Source organism: Phyllobates terribilis, unplaced genomic scaffold, assembly GCF_046119375.1.
Source record: "Phyllobates terribilis strain yellow unplaced genomic scaffold, ASM4611937v1 Scaffold_7__3_contigs__length_470593459, whole genome shotgun sequence".
NCBI lineage: Eukaryota > Metazoa > Chordata > Amphibia > Anura > Dendrobatidae > Phyllobates > Phyllobates terribilis.
In genome coordinates this window covers 333,871,534-333,885,747 of record NW_027362767.1, presented here as the reverse complement: position 1 = coordinate 333,885,747, position 14,214 = coordinate 333,871,534, and the positions used below count along the sequence as shown (strand labels likewise).

At 45.9% G+C, this 14,214-nt stretch overlaps 1 long non-coding RNA gene across 2 annotated transcripts in view; it reads right to left on the bottom strand.

Moving 5' to 3' along the window:
- LOC141154802 (uncharacterized) overlaps window positions 1-14,214 on the bottom strand; it is a 489,862-nt gene that overhangs the window by 123,079 nt on the left and 352,569 nt on the right. The window contains exon 4 of one of the 2 annotated variants that reach the window (XR_012247477.1): window positions 6,635-6,728. The exons of the other annotated variant lie outside the window; for it this stretch is intronic. This is a non-coding gene — a long non-coding RNA (uncharacterized lncRNA). Of the gene's footprint in view, window positions 1-6,634; window positions 6,729-14,214 lie in introns of those variants that run through there. 2 annotated transcript variants of the gene reach the window in all.

Sequence of the window (14,214 nt, the reverse complement as noted above, 5' to 3'; positions counted from 1 at the left end):
ACCTTGATCACATTTCTGTTGTGCGAGGTTGGGGGGAGAGGACAGAGGAAGGAAGCATGATTGTTACCTCGCCACCAACACAACAGGGACTTGGTGCTCCTGGATGCGCAACACACATGAGTGCCTTCTTGCTGCACTACCTGCAACATGACCCTCGAATTGTGAGAATTAGAAATAATCCTGACTACTGGGTTGCCACACTGTTAGATCCCCGGTACAAAAGTAAATTTGCAGAAATTATTCCTGCCATAGAAAGGGATGCACGCATGCAGGAGTATCAGCAGAGACTGTTGCAGAATCTTACATGTGCTTTTCCACAAAATACCAGTGGTGCACGTAGTGAATCTCACAGTTCCAACTTGCCAACCGTGGGACCGTCAAGTGTTCAGCACTCAAACCGTAACAGAACCACAGTATCTGCTGGTAACATCAATTTTGCGGAATCATTTCACCACTTTTTTAGCCCATCCTTTGCAAGGCCACAGGAGACAAAAAGTCTGACACATAGTCAACGCCTAGAGACGATGGTACAGGAGTATCTCCAAGTAAACATTGAAGCCACGACTGTGTCACTGGACCCTTGCTCTTTTTGGGTTTCCAATCTGGATAAATGGCCGGAGCTAGCCACTTACGCCTTGGAGATCTTGTCATGCCCCGCAGCCAGCGTTCTGTCTGAACGTGTGTTCAGCGCTGCTGGTGGTGTGCTGACAGATAAGCGCACGCGGCTCTCCACTGATAATGTAGACAGACTCACGTTCATAAAGATGAACAAATCATGGATCCGAAACGACTTTTCTACCCCTGTGTCATCCTCGGGAGAGTAAAAGCTTGATGATTGGTTAAAATCACCTTACCAACCGTTTTAAGCTTTCAAATTACTAATCATGTTTATCTGTATCTTGGCTGGAAAATAATTTGGGCTTTGTAGCAGTGTGCAGCACTGATTCTATTAGGCCATCTATATTAAGCTCCACCAGATTTAAAATTACTAATCATGTTTATCTGTATCTTGACTGGAAAATAATTTGGGCTTTGTAGCAGTGTGCAGCACTGATCCTATTAGGCCATCTATACTAAAGCTTCACCAGATTTAAAATCAATAATAATTTTTAGCTGCATCTAGCCCGGAAAATAATTTTGGGGCTCCGAGATGCGCAATACACATAAGTGCCTTCTTGCTGCACTACCTGCAGCATGACCCTCATATTGTCAGAATTCGAAGTAATCATGACTACTGGGTTGCCACACTCTTAGATCCCCCAAACTTTTCGATCAACCTTTTCATTTTAATAAAGACCAAAAAAATGGTCATTTTTGAAATTATAAGCATTAGCAGGTTGTTAGAAACTGAAATCAAACAGTTTTCAACTCAAAACTTTATTCTAGGTGATGTTACATTTTCACATAGGACCCCTTGTTCGAAAGGAGCTTCTGAACTCTCTCGTCCATTGAATTTGTCAGGTTTTGGATGGTTTCTGCTTCAATTGTTTTGCATGAGGACAGAATACCCTCCCAGAGCTGTTGCTTAGATGTGAACTGCCTCCCGCCATCATAGACACTCCTTTTAATGATGCTCCAAAGGTTCTGAATGGGGTACAGGTCAGGGGAGCATGGGGGTCACACCATAAGTTTGTCCCCTTTTATGCCCATATCAGCCAGAGATGCAGATGTTTTATGTGCAGCATGAGATGGTGCATTATCATGCAGAAAAATGATCTTGCTGTGAAATACACGGTTCTTCTTCTTGAACCATGGCAGGAAGTGCTGTTTGAGAAAATCCACATACATTATGGAGTTCATCTTTAGCGCCTTCAGGGATCCTAAAGGGGCCGACAATCTCTCTCCCCATGATTCCAGCCCAAAACATTACTCCACCTCCTCCTTGTTGGCGCTGTAGCCGTGTTTGCGTGGGGTGTCCATCAACCAGCCATCCTCCCATTTTGGCAGAAAATGTAGGCTGCTTAATAATGTGAGACAGCCTTCTTAAGTAGTCTTGCCTTTCATTGGACACACCTGCCAAACTAATTATCACAGGTGTCTGCAATTGCTTACAGTGATATAAAGAGCCCTGACACACATCACCATCAATGAGTTTAACTGACAAACAAACAAATTCTTCCCTTATCACTCCTAAACACTTTTTGCATAATAATTTGGAACGCAGTGTACATGTGCTTTTCCACAAAACACCAGTGGTTCACGTAGTGAATCTTACAGTTCTAACTTGCCAACCGTGGTCTGTATGAAGTTGTTCAATAAAGGGCCCAAAATTAAGATAACATAGATGGGAGAGGTCTCTATGAATAGGAATTCCTAAGTATTTGATACCCTGTGAGGGCCAGGCAAAGGGAAAGTTGTACTGGATGGAATCCTATATGGATTTGGGGAGGGAGACATCGAGGGCCTCAGACTTCGCTGCATTGATTTTAAAATTTGACCATGTAGCAAAGTGATCTATTTCAGCCATAACAGCATGGATGGATATATGTGATTGAGTGATATATACTAGGACATCATCAGCAAATAGAGAGCACTTGTACTCGGTGCCTCCCACCTCAATCCACCTAATATTGGGGTTATGGCGAATTGATGAGAGCAGGTGCTCCGTCACTAGGATGTATAAGAGAGGGGACAGAGGACATCCCTGCCTTGTCCCATTGGTGATTGTGAAAGGTGATGAAAATGTTCTGATGCACCCCCTGGACCTTGGGACACCCGGAGCCGGACCCTTTTTGGTGGATGCTGGTGGTTGTAGTCTTCGTGGCGGCGACCCGGTTCCGTGGCTCAGGGTGGTCAAACCAGTGGTGGAACTATTTATGTGGTTTTGATGTTTAAATGTCCGACTACGCCACCCGTGGATTGCGGTCAGAGTGAACCGCCGCTGCAGGGCAGACAGCTGAGGCTGGTGTTGTGGGTGCAGCAGAGCGTAGCATAACTCCCCACGGGAGGAGTACAGCCTCAGGGCAGTGTATGCGGAGGATGGGGGTGATGGTGCAGGGCAGCAGCAGTAACGACACGGAGTCAGTGATGCAGTCCAGGGCCTTTACTCACAGTTCTTATTATCCAGACCACGTCTGCAGGTAACGGCTGCCCACGTCGTACTGTGCTCACCAGGTGAGGGGCTCAGACAACTCCCAGATAACTTTGGAGCGCTTCACAGGACCCCCTTTGTGTGTCCTTTGTCTGGCCTTTCTTACCAACCCTTCTGTCCGGCTGCCTCGGGCCTCCTCTTGGTAAACTTGGCGCCAGTTTCCCTGACCCTATGTGGTGCCTTCCTAGCGGGTGTAGCGAGGGGCTGCGCCACATAAAATGTCACAGCCTCCGGTTTCTAGCTGAGGGTCGTTTCCTGCCTCCACTAGTTTCGGGGACCGGTCTCCCCCTTTGGCCTGACCCCTCCACGCAGGTGGATTCGGGCGTGCGGTGGCGACTCGCCCGTCCGCACCCCTGGGATCCCTTCATTCCTCGTTCCTGGAGCCTTCTCCGCTCCTCTTCCTTCCTTCTCCCTCTTGCAGGCCTGGGCCTCTGTTACTAGGCCCGCCTCCGGAGCAGAGCTCATGCAGAGCCCCTGCTCCCTGCCACTTCTGCTCAGACTTCTCTGCACTGAACTAAGATGGTGCCCACCTTTTATACTCCCTTCTCAATGCACCCAGGAACTGCTTCCTCCCTGCTCCTGCACTACAGGGTTCCCCTTCCTCAGTGTTCCCTCCCCCCACTCCAGCCAGGGACAGGGACTGTTGTGCCCATCTCAGAGGCATATTGGTCGCCCTGCCCCACGGCAATGTGGTGTAATGCATGCAGGTGTCGGGTCCTGATCCACACTCCATCCTTACCTGAGAGTGAGATATCACACCTCTGGGTGAGGTGCAATACCTCTGTAGCAACCGAGCCCTCAGGGTGCTACAGTTCCATTTATCTTCAGCCTAGGTGACGTATTGTGATACAGGGCCGTGATTTTGGCTATAAAAGGGTCCGCTAGACCCCTACCCCAAGCTTTTTAAGAGAATCATATATGGCGTGCCAGGAGACTCTATGGAATGCTTTCTCAGCATCCAACGAGAGTATCTAATTACAAATTTTTAACTGCATCTAGCCCAGGAAATACTTTGTGCCTAGTAGCAGTGTCTGCTAGTCAGCGGATTATCCCGGCTGTTAAGCAAGCTACACCACCTGTAGTTTAGACACTTAATTTTTTCAAAGGAAATGCTTCGGGACCATGGGATACTCAGTGAAGAGCATCAGGAGGCACCCCAAGGCATAGGGGCTGGGACTGGCAGTAGGATGCCTTGCGGTGGACAGCCGAGCTCGATCCTTATAAAAGCGTTTTAACTGCAGCAGCTTTAGTGGACGCTACTGGAGCTGGAATTACGCGGCTGCTGGCATGAGACTTGCCCTCAAATAGATCCTTGTAAATGGATTTAAAGTGTATTCATTCAAATTAGAGAGACAATTTAAATTAAAAAGCTTAGAGGTGCCTCCACCACAGGGGGGCTCGCTCGACCCACCAGCGGACAGGCACCAGTATTGGGAGAGGGGGGCTGGCCATCAGGGTTCACCGCGGCTCTGGCACAAACCCGGCGACACGGAGGTGGCACGGGCAGGAGCGGACTGGCCATGTCGGCTTCTCACTTTTTGGATTTTAGAAGGGCATGACATGCCTATATCTGTGTCTCCCCCTCCTTTTACTCCTCCACTTCTTTTATTTTCGCATGACTATATGTACTTGTCACTTTTCCATGTGTTAGTTATGTCTTCTGAGCAGTTTGTCAGCTTTTGGACACCTTTGAAGGTGTTTTCTATGTGTTTCTATGTTTTTTTGTTTGCCTGCCATTGGTTTTAACGGTGTTCGAAGGTGTTCGACGAACAGTTCGACGAACAGTTCGGCGAACACACGGGTGTTCGACGAACCGAACCGAACTCGAACACTACGGGGGTGGCTCAACACTAATCGTGATCGTTAGAGATGAGCAAATGACCCAAAATTCAAATTCAGGAGATTTGTTCAAATCACATTGAAATGCATAAAAAAAGTGCAAGGATTGCTATTAAAATATTTTTTTATGCTGAGTTCTCTCCAGACTGCAAAGTGTAATAAACTGAGGGCTAGGGTGAGATTAAAAAGTAATAAAATATACTTGCATCGTCCTCACTGGTCCTGCCCCTGAAGCTCTTACCTGGTCCTCCATTTGCTTGGTAGGCAAACCCTAGGTGCTGACTCCAGCACATCCGCCACTAGCTAGACCGCATATGTCAGTGACATCTATGACATGCGCTGCACCCCTGTCACATGGACTACACTTGAGAGGAGCTGACAAAATTTTACAAACGTTGCCGATTTTCTCAGGGAATTCAATTCACAGCAAAATTATATGTACTTGCAGTCCAACAATACCTTTACAACACCTATACAGTCCATGCCTTCATATCTGAGAAATCAGCGTTTGAATCGATATGCAAATGAGGATGAAGAGCTATTTGTATATTTGAAGCCTCCGTCACTCCAGCTCTATTCCCTGCCCAACTCCACCTCCTCCTGCTTGACTGACAGCTCTTTTGCCTGAAGTCACACAGTATAGAGGCTGTGTAGAGTCTAGAGGAGGAGGCATTGGGTGGAGAATAGAACTGGAGTGACAGAGGCTCCAAATTTACAGCCTCATTAGCATATCAATTCAAACTTTGGTTTCTCAGTAATGGATGAAAGGACTGTCTAGGCAAATATATTGCTGGACTAGTCTTTGAAAGAGCTACATGCACATATAAATAGTTTGGGAGGTGAAATCCCGCTGTCAGATTTCATTTACCAAACTGCAGATGGACTGCAATTTACTTTTAAGATAGCAGTGGCTTTCTCCTTGTATTCCTACCATTTACATAATTGTTTAGTGTGCAGCTGATGGTGGACTCATGAATATTAACTAATGTGAGAGAGACATTTAGTTGCTTAGAGGTTACCTTGGGTTCCTTTGTGACCTCATGGATTATTATACGCCTTACTCTTGGAGTGTACTTTGCTAGTTGACCACTCCTGGGTACGGTTAAAAATGGTCTTGAAATTCTTCCATTTGTGCACAATCTGTCTGACTGTGGATTGGTGGAGTCCATATCCTTTAGATATGGCTTTGTAACCTTAGTTACAAAGTGCTGTCACCTATGATTGACTTTCTACTCTTGCTAACATAGGGAGGTTCTGACCAGGGGGCGAGCCTTTATGACAATACCTTTAACTTGAGCAGATATGCAAAAATACAAGCTAAACAACCAATATTATAGTCTTTTATTAACCTTAATATATTCCTATGTTTTAGTGTCTTCATAAAAATAAATAAGTGAATTGTGTCAGTTTCAAAGGTCTGACTTACACCATTGATACTTGAGGTATTCCGCAGAAAAGCGTCTTGATAATGGCGGTAGTTATGTAAATAGTGAGCACTATGTTCGAGGCTCAGGATATTACTAACGACATTTCACTCCATTTAAATAACTTCTCGTGTAATCTCACCGACTATATGTATGCATAAGTACAGTATCGCTTGCAGTTAAATGCCATACATTATTTTCAGAAAGCCGCACTCAGCTTTCTGTGGAAGGATTATAGAACCGTAAAATATAATATTAGAAAGAAAATATAAAATGATACAAACCTGTAAAGGATATGCTTTCTACTAACTCTGGTTATCCTTCATTCTCCAGAAACATTAGGTTGATCGGCTTCCGTCAAAACTGACGTGCGTCTGTGGATGGAGCAATAAGGCTACACTTCAGAGACGCTTTTTTAAAAATAATAAGGCAGTTTTATCAGTGCATTTATGGCAGGTGAAAATACTTTGAAAAATTTGACGTTCAGGACAGATAATATATTTATGTCACTAATAAGGCAAGCAGGGCTCCTGAGTTGCTCAAAATATCCTATGAACCATTTTTCAGTAGAAAAATGTGAGGACACAATGCTAGGCTTGACTCGGAATAGTTTTAAAGACCAGATTTATTTCACCTGGAGAGCATGCTGTCAATGGTCACAAGATCAGATTATACCAGTCTTAAGTGCAGGGATCAAACTGAAAGGGCTATGCCATTCGAAACATTCATGGTATGGTATTCAACAGTATATGTCATTAAATGTTTGATAGTATCGTTGAGAAAAATTATTTTTTTGCAGTCTGGCGCTTCTTCTAATCTGATCTAAGCGTAATAATGTTGTGGTCGCTTACTGATCAGAGGAGGTATCAGGAATGACACTCAGGAATGACACAGACAGTAGGAAGTTCACAGGGCTCTGGACTAGAAATGAGCGGTGTTCGACTCTAACTGTTTGCCAATCTGAAATTCGAGCTGTTTTGGGCGGTGTTCGAGCCGTTCGGCGAACACGAACAATTTGAAAAAAATTTGGCTGTTCGAGGTAATGTTCGATAACTGTTCATGCACCAAAATCATAACTGGATTTTTTCTCAGTAATGATGAAAATTAATGTTAATACGCAGTTTGAGTGTACAGCGGGGCGGGGGGATGGGCAGGGAATGGATCTCTGCATAAATAATGAAGATCTCCATTTTTTTTTCTCATTCCCGCATTTACAGTGGGGAGGTGCAATCTGTCAGCTTATCAGCAGTGCACACACGGAGCGAAGTGCTTTTTTTCACACAAGCAAGGGCATGTGTCATTGGCAGTGTATGTCACATGTCCTTGCCCTATAAGACCCAGCCATTTTCCACATAGCCACTATTTTCTCACTGCTGCAGCTGCGTGTTAGACAGCACCGCTGTTGCTGTGTGCGCTATACTTTGAGTGTTAATTTTAAACCAATTTTCGCACAAATCTACAGATAGCTTGGGAGTAGGGAATAGTTGTGATTGCAGTCCTTTTGAGGACTAGGTTACATCATTTCCTACGACTTTTATCAGGCAGGTCTGTGCTCTTAAATAGATAGGTTGGGAGTAAAGACTAATTGTAATTGCAGTCCTTTTGAGGGCTAGGTTACATCAGTTCCTATCACTTTTTGCCAGGCAGGTCTGTGCCAGTGCTGTGCAAGTTTTTTTCACAGCATTTGGCTAAATCTAGCTAAGCAAATCCTTTTTGACCTCTTGCAGTGTGTCTTAGTCAGTGGAGTAGCCTATCTGTGTTGCAAGCTACACCACCTGTGTATAGAATACAAACTTTTTTACTGCACCTAGCCAAGTAAAACCTTTTGGGCATAGCATCATTCTATTAGTCCATCTATACTAACCTCCACCAGGTTTCAAATTCAAAATAATTTTTATCTGCATCTAGCTCTGAAAAAATATTCGGGCTTGTAGCACTGTGTGGGACTTGTTCTAATAGTCCATCTATACTAACCTCTACCAGGTTGCAAATTCAAAATAATTTTTATCTGCATCTAGCTCTGAAAAAATATTTGGGCTTGTAGCAGTGTGTGGGACTTGTTCTATTAGTCCATCTATACTAACCTCCACCAGGTTTCAAATTCAAAATAATTTTTATCTGCATCTAGCTCTGAAATATTTGGGCTTGTAGCAGTGGGTGGGACTTGTTCTATTAGTCCATCTATACTAACCTCCACCAGATTGCAAATTCAAAATAATTTTTATCTGCATCTAGCTCTGAAAAAATATTTGGGCTTGTAGCAGTGTGTGGGACTTGTTCTATTAGTCAATCTAAACTAACCTCCACCAGGTTGCAAATTCAAAATAATTTTTATCTGCATCTAGCTCTGAAAAAAATATTTGGGCTTGTAGCAGTGTGTGGGACTTGTTCTATTAGTCGATCTATACTAACCTCCACCAGGTTTCAATTTCAAAATAATTTTTATCTGCATCTAGCTCTGAAAAAATATTTGGGCTTGTAGCAGTGTGTGGGACTTGTTCTATTAGTCCATCTATACTAACCTCCACCACCTGTGTGTAATAAAATTGTTTTACTGCATCTAACCCAGCCAATACTTTTGGGCTAATACCACAGTTTGGCCACTCGGCTCTGCTCGGTTCCCATGCATTGTTTTTTGTGCAAACAACTCCAGAGTTGTCAATTAGTTAACCACCAAAATGAGTGGAAAAATGCCTGCTGCTTGTGGAAAGGGGAATAGGCGTGTTGGGAAGGGAAAAAAAGGTTGTGTCTGTGGGGTAGGTGTTAAAGCAACAGTAACATCTGCAGAAGAAAGACCATCTTCCAGCCAAACTAAGATGTCTACTTCTTTTAGCGGACAATGTGATAAGATCCCTTTCTTATGGCCACGCCAATCGCTACAAAATCCAGATGAGGCACAAAAACAGCAGGTGCTTCAACAGATATCAAGTTCTCCTTTAAGTGGGCTCTCCTCCACCTCAACTTCAACATCACAAATACTCCAGTCCTCAGAGGTGTCACCCCAATCGCACTTGCTTCCTCACAGCTCCCAATTCTCCAGCTGCCCATCTGAGTATGGGGTAGAACAGATGGTTGAGTCTGCCGAGCTGTTTACTCATACTATAGCTTGGGAATCAGAGGTCGGCTCCAGAGCTTCTGTGAATCCAGACGAGGAAATGATCTGCACTGATGCCCAGAATCTTTGAGTCAGATCCAGGACCAGACGCAGAAGGATCTGACCATTATGTAGACCCTCATTCCCAAACTGTAACTCCTGTTGGTGGAGACAATGAGGAAGATGATGATGAGACTCAAATACCTGATTGGAGCGACAACTTCAGTTTTTTGTCAGGGCAGGAAGAGGTTGGCTCTGATGACGACGAGTGTGATAACACACAGGGTGATGATGACAAGGTTGGAGATCCCACTTACTGTCAACCCACAGTCAGCCAGTCGATGAGGTCAGCAGAGGAGGTGGAGGAGGATGCTAGTGACAAAGAGGTCAGGTTACGCCTTCCTGGACAGAGACGTAGTACTGGAAGCACGTCAACAACTGCATCCTCAAACACAACTCTGCCTCTGACCACAAGTCGTGGTGGCTCTTCAGGTCGCATGGGTGCTAAGCCTTGCATAGCCTGGGCATTTTTTCAGATCGATAAGGATGACCCAACTCGTGTTATCTGTAACGTTTGTCAGCAAAAGCTAAGTAGAGGCCAAAAAATACATAGTTTGAGTACTTCATGCATGAACCGACACATGGATATGAAGCATAAGTTGCAGTGGGAAGCTCAGTGTGCTACAATGCAGCCTAGCCGGCCGGGCCAACCAAGTCTACCACAACTTGTGCATCCGCGGCCTCTTCATCCTCTGTGACTGGGGGGACAGCAGGCACACCTGTTTTGGGACGCAGACCTGCCACCTCTTTACCCGCAACAGCCATTTTCTTTGGAGGTGGAAACACCAGCTGGTGTTCAGCGCTGTCCGACATCGATAGCACCACCTTTGGATCAAGGCAACCAAACATGTCCGCCTGCATCTTCCTCACAGACCGGCAGTTTGCCGGGGACACCCTTCTCAACCCCGTCTAAACACAACAGCCAGCCCTCGGTCCCTCAGATGTGAACAAGTAAAAGACCATTTCCTCCTAGCCATGAGAAAGCTAAGAGGTTGAATTTCACCATCTGCAAGCTCTTGGCTACAGAAATGCTGCCTTTCCGCCTGGTGGACACAGAGGATTTTCGAGACCTTATGTCCGTCGCAGTGCCCCAGTACCAGATGCCCAGTCGGCACTACTTCTCAAAGAAAGGTGTGCCTGCGCTCCACCAGCATGTCGCACATAACATCACCGCTTCTTTGAGAAACTCTGTGTGACAGGGTGCATTTCACCACAGACACTTGGACGAGTAGGCATGGACAGGGGCGTTACATGTCGCTGACTGGGCACTGGGTAACTATGGTGACAGCAGGACAAGGGGCTGCTGTCCAAGTCTTGCCGTCCCCACGAGTTGTGCGTCAATCCTCTTTATGTCAAAGTTCCTCCACTGCTTCTGCCTCCTCAACCTCCTCTCGGTCTTCCACCTGCACCCAAAGCCTGTCTGGTCATGCCACAAGCTTTCTAACTGCGCAGAAGGGATCCTGCACACCTCCTTACTATGCTGGCAGTAGGGCTCAACGTCATCAGGCGGTTTTTACATTGAAATGTCTGGGAAATGTGAGTCACACAGCTGAGGAGTTGTGGTCAGCTCTGGAGAACCAATTTCATGAATGGTTGTCTCCACTGGACCTGAAACCAGGGAAGGCCGTGTGCGACAATGCTGCAAACCTGGGTGCGGCCCTTCGCCGGGGCAATGTCACACACGTGCCTTGTATGGCTCACGTGTTGAACCTGGTTGTCCAGCAATTTTTAGCCCACTATCCCAGACTAGATGGCCTTCTGCAGAGGGCACGGTCGCTGTGTGCTCACTTCCGCCGTTCGCATCCCGCAGCTCAGCGACTTACATCTCTACAGAAGTCGTTGGGCCTGCCACTTCACCGGCTAAAATGCGATGTGCCTACCCGGTGGAATTCAACTCTGCACATGTTGCAGCGACTGTGGCAGCACCGACAAGCCCTGGTGCAATACGTTCTGACGTATAGCCTGGGCCAACGAGATTCAGAGGTGGGGCAAATCACGCTGGAGGAGTGGTCTCAGATCAGGGACCTATGGACCCTTCTGCACAGTTTTGAAATGGCGACGAAGATGTTTAGTGCTGACGATGCCATTATCAGCATGACTATTCCGGTGATTTACATGCTGGAGCACATGTTAAACAGAATTCGGAGTCAGGTGGTGGCACAAGAGGAGGTGGAGGAAGTAGAGGAGGAGGAGTTGTATGCAGAAGGGCTAACATCTGCAAGGTCCAGACGGTCGGCAGCACCAAGGCGGCAGGCATGTGAGGGTGGGGGAGATGATTTTACCAGGGCGCATGGTAGCAGCCAAACTAGTGAGGAAGGTGCAGGAGCCCAGGAAGAAGTGGAGGACGAACTGATGGAAGACTCATCAGATGAGGGAGACCTTGATCACATTTCTGTTGTGCGAGGTTGGGGGGAGAGGACAGAGGAAGAAAGCATGATTGTTACCTCGCCACCAACACAACAGGGACTTGGTGCTCCTGGATGCGCAACACACATGAGTGCCTTCTTGCTGCACTACCTGCAACATGACCCTCGAATTGTGAGAATTAGAAATAATCCTGACTACTGGGTGGCCACACTGTTAGATCCCCGGTACAAAAGTAAATTTGCAGAAATTATTCCTGCCATAGAAAGGGATGCACGCATGCAGGAGTATCAGCAAAGACTGTTGCAGAATCTTACATGTGCTTTTCCACAAAATACCAGTGGTGCACGTAGTGAATCTCACAGTTCCAACTTGCCAACCGTGGGACCGTCAAGTGTTCAGCACTCAAACCGTAACAGAACCACAGTATCTGCTGGTAACATCAATTTTGCGGAATCATTTCACCACTTTTTTAGCCCATCCTTTGCAAGGCCACAGGAGACAAGAAGTCTGACACATAGTCAACGCCTAGAGACGATGGTACAGGAGTATCTCCAAGTAAACATTGAAGCCACGACTGTGTCACTGGACCCTTGCTCTTTTTGGGCTTCCAATCTGGATAAATGGCCGGAGCTAGCCACTTACGCCTTGGAGATCTTGTCATGCCCCGCAGCCAGCGATCTGTCTGAACGTGTGTTCAGCGCTGCTGGTGGTGTGCTGACAGATAAGCGCACGCGGCTCTCCACTGATAATGTAGACAGGCTCACGTTCATAAAGATGAACAAATCATGGATCCGAAACGACTTTTCTACCCCTGTGTCATCCTGGGGAGAGTAAAAGCTTGATGATTGGTTAAAATCACCCTACCAACCGTTTTAAGCTTTCAAATTACTAATCATGTTTATCTGTATCTTGACTGGAAAATAATTTGGGCTTTGTAGCAGTGTGCAGCACTGATCCTATTAGGCCATCTATACTAAAGCTTCACCAGATTTAAAATTAAAAATAATTTTTAGCTGCATCTAGCCCGGAAAATAATTTTGGGGCTCCGAGATGCGCAAGGCACATAAGTGCCTTCTTGCTGCACTACCTGCAGCATGACCCTCATATTGTCAGAATTCGAAGTAATCATGACTACTGGGTTGCCACACTCTTAGATCCCCCAAACTTTTCGATCAACCTTTTCATTTTAATAAAGACCAAAAAAATGGTCATTTTTGAAATTATAAGCATTAGCAGGTTGTTAGAAACTGAAATCAAACAGTTTTCAACTCAAAACTTTATTCTAGGTGATGTTACATTTTCACATAGGACCCCTTGTTCGAAAGGAGCTTCTGAACTCTCTCGTCCATTGAATTTGTCAGGTTTTGGATGGTTTCTGCTTCAATTGTTTTGCATGAGGACAGAATACCCTCCCAGAGCTGTTGCTTAGATGTGAACTGCCTCCCACCATCATAGACACTCCTTTTAATGATGCTCCAAAGGTTCTGAATGGGGTAGAGGTCAGGGGAGCATGGGGGTCACACCATAAGTTTGTCCCCTTTTATGCCCATATCAGCCAGAGATGCAGATGTTTTATGTGCAGCATGAGATGGTGCATTATCATGCAGAAAAATGATCTTGCTGTGAAATACACGGTTCTTCTTCTTGAACCATGGCAGGAAGTGCTGTTTGAGAAAATCCACATACATTATGGAGTTCATCTTTAGCGCCTTCAGGGATCCTAAAGGGGCCGACAATCTCTCTCCCCATGATTCCAGCCCAAAACATTACTCCACCTCCTCCTTGTTGGCGCTGTAGCCGTGTTTGCGTGGGGTGTCCATCAACCAGCCATCCTCCACTCCATCCATCTGGACCATCGAGCGCTGCACGGCACTCATCCGTGAACAAAACAGTTTTGAAATCAGTCTTCATGTAATGTTTGGCCCACTGGAGCCATTTCTGCTTGTGTGAAGTGGATAGAGGAGGTCGACAGGATGGCGCATGCACAGCTGCAAACCTCTGAAGCACCCTGCATCTTGTTGTTCGGGGGACGTTGGAGGCACAAGCAGCTTCAAAAACTTGTCTGCTGCTATGACAAGGCTTTTTTGCCGCTGCTCTTTCAACCTGACGTAATTGCCTGTAGGAAAGAGTCCTCAATTTGCCCTTATCAGCACGCACACGTGTGTACTGTGAATCAGCTACATACTTCTTGATTGCCAAGACACTTCATCCTGATCATCGCACAATGTTGATTGTAGTCATGCCTTGACCTAAACACTCCACAATTTGTTGCTTCTCAGCAGCCGACACATCCTTTTTCTTTCCCATTTTGGCAGAAAATGTAGGCTGCTTAATAATGT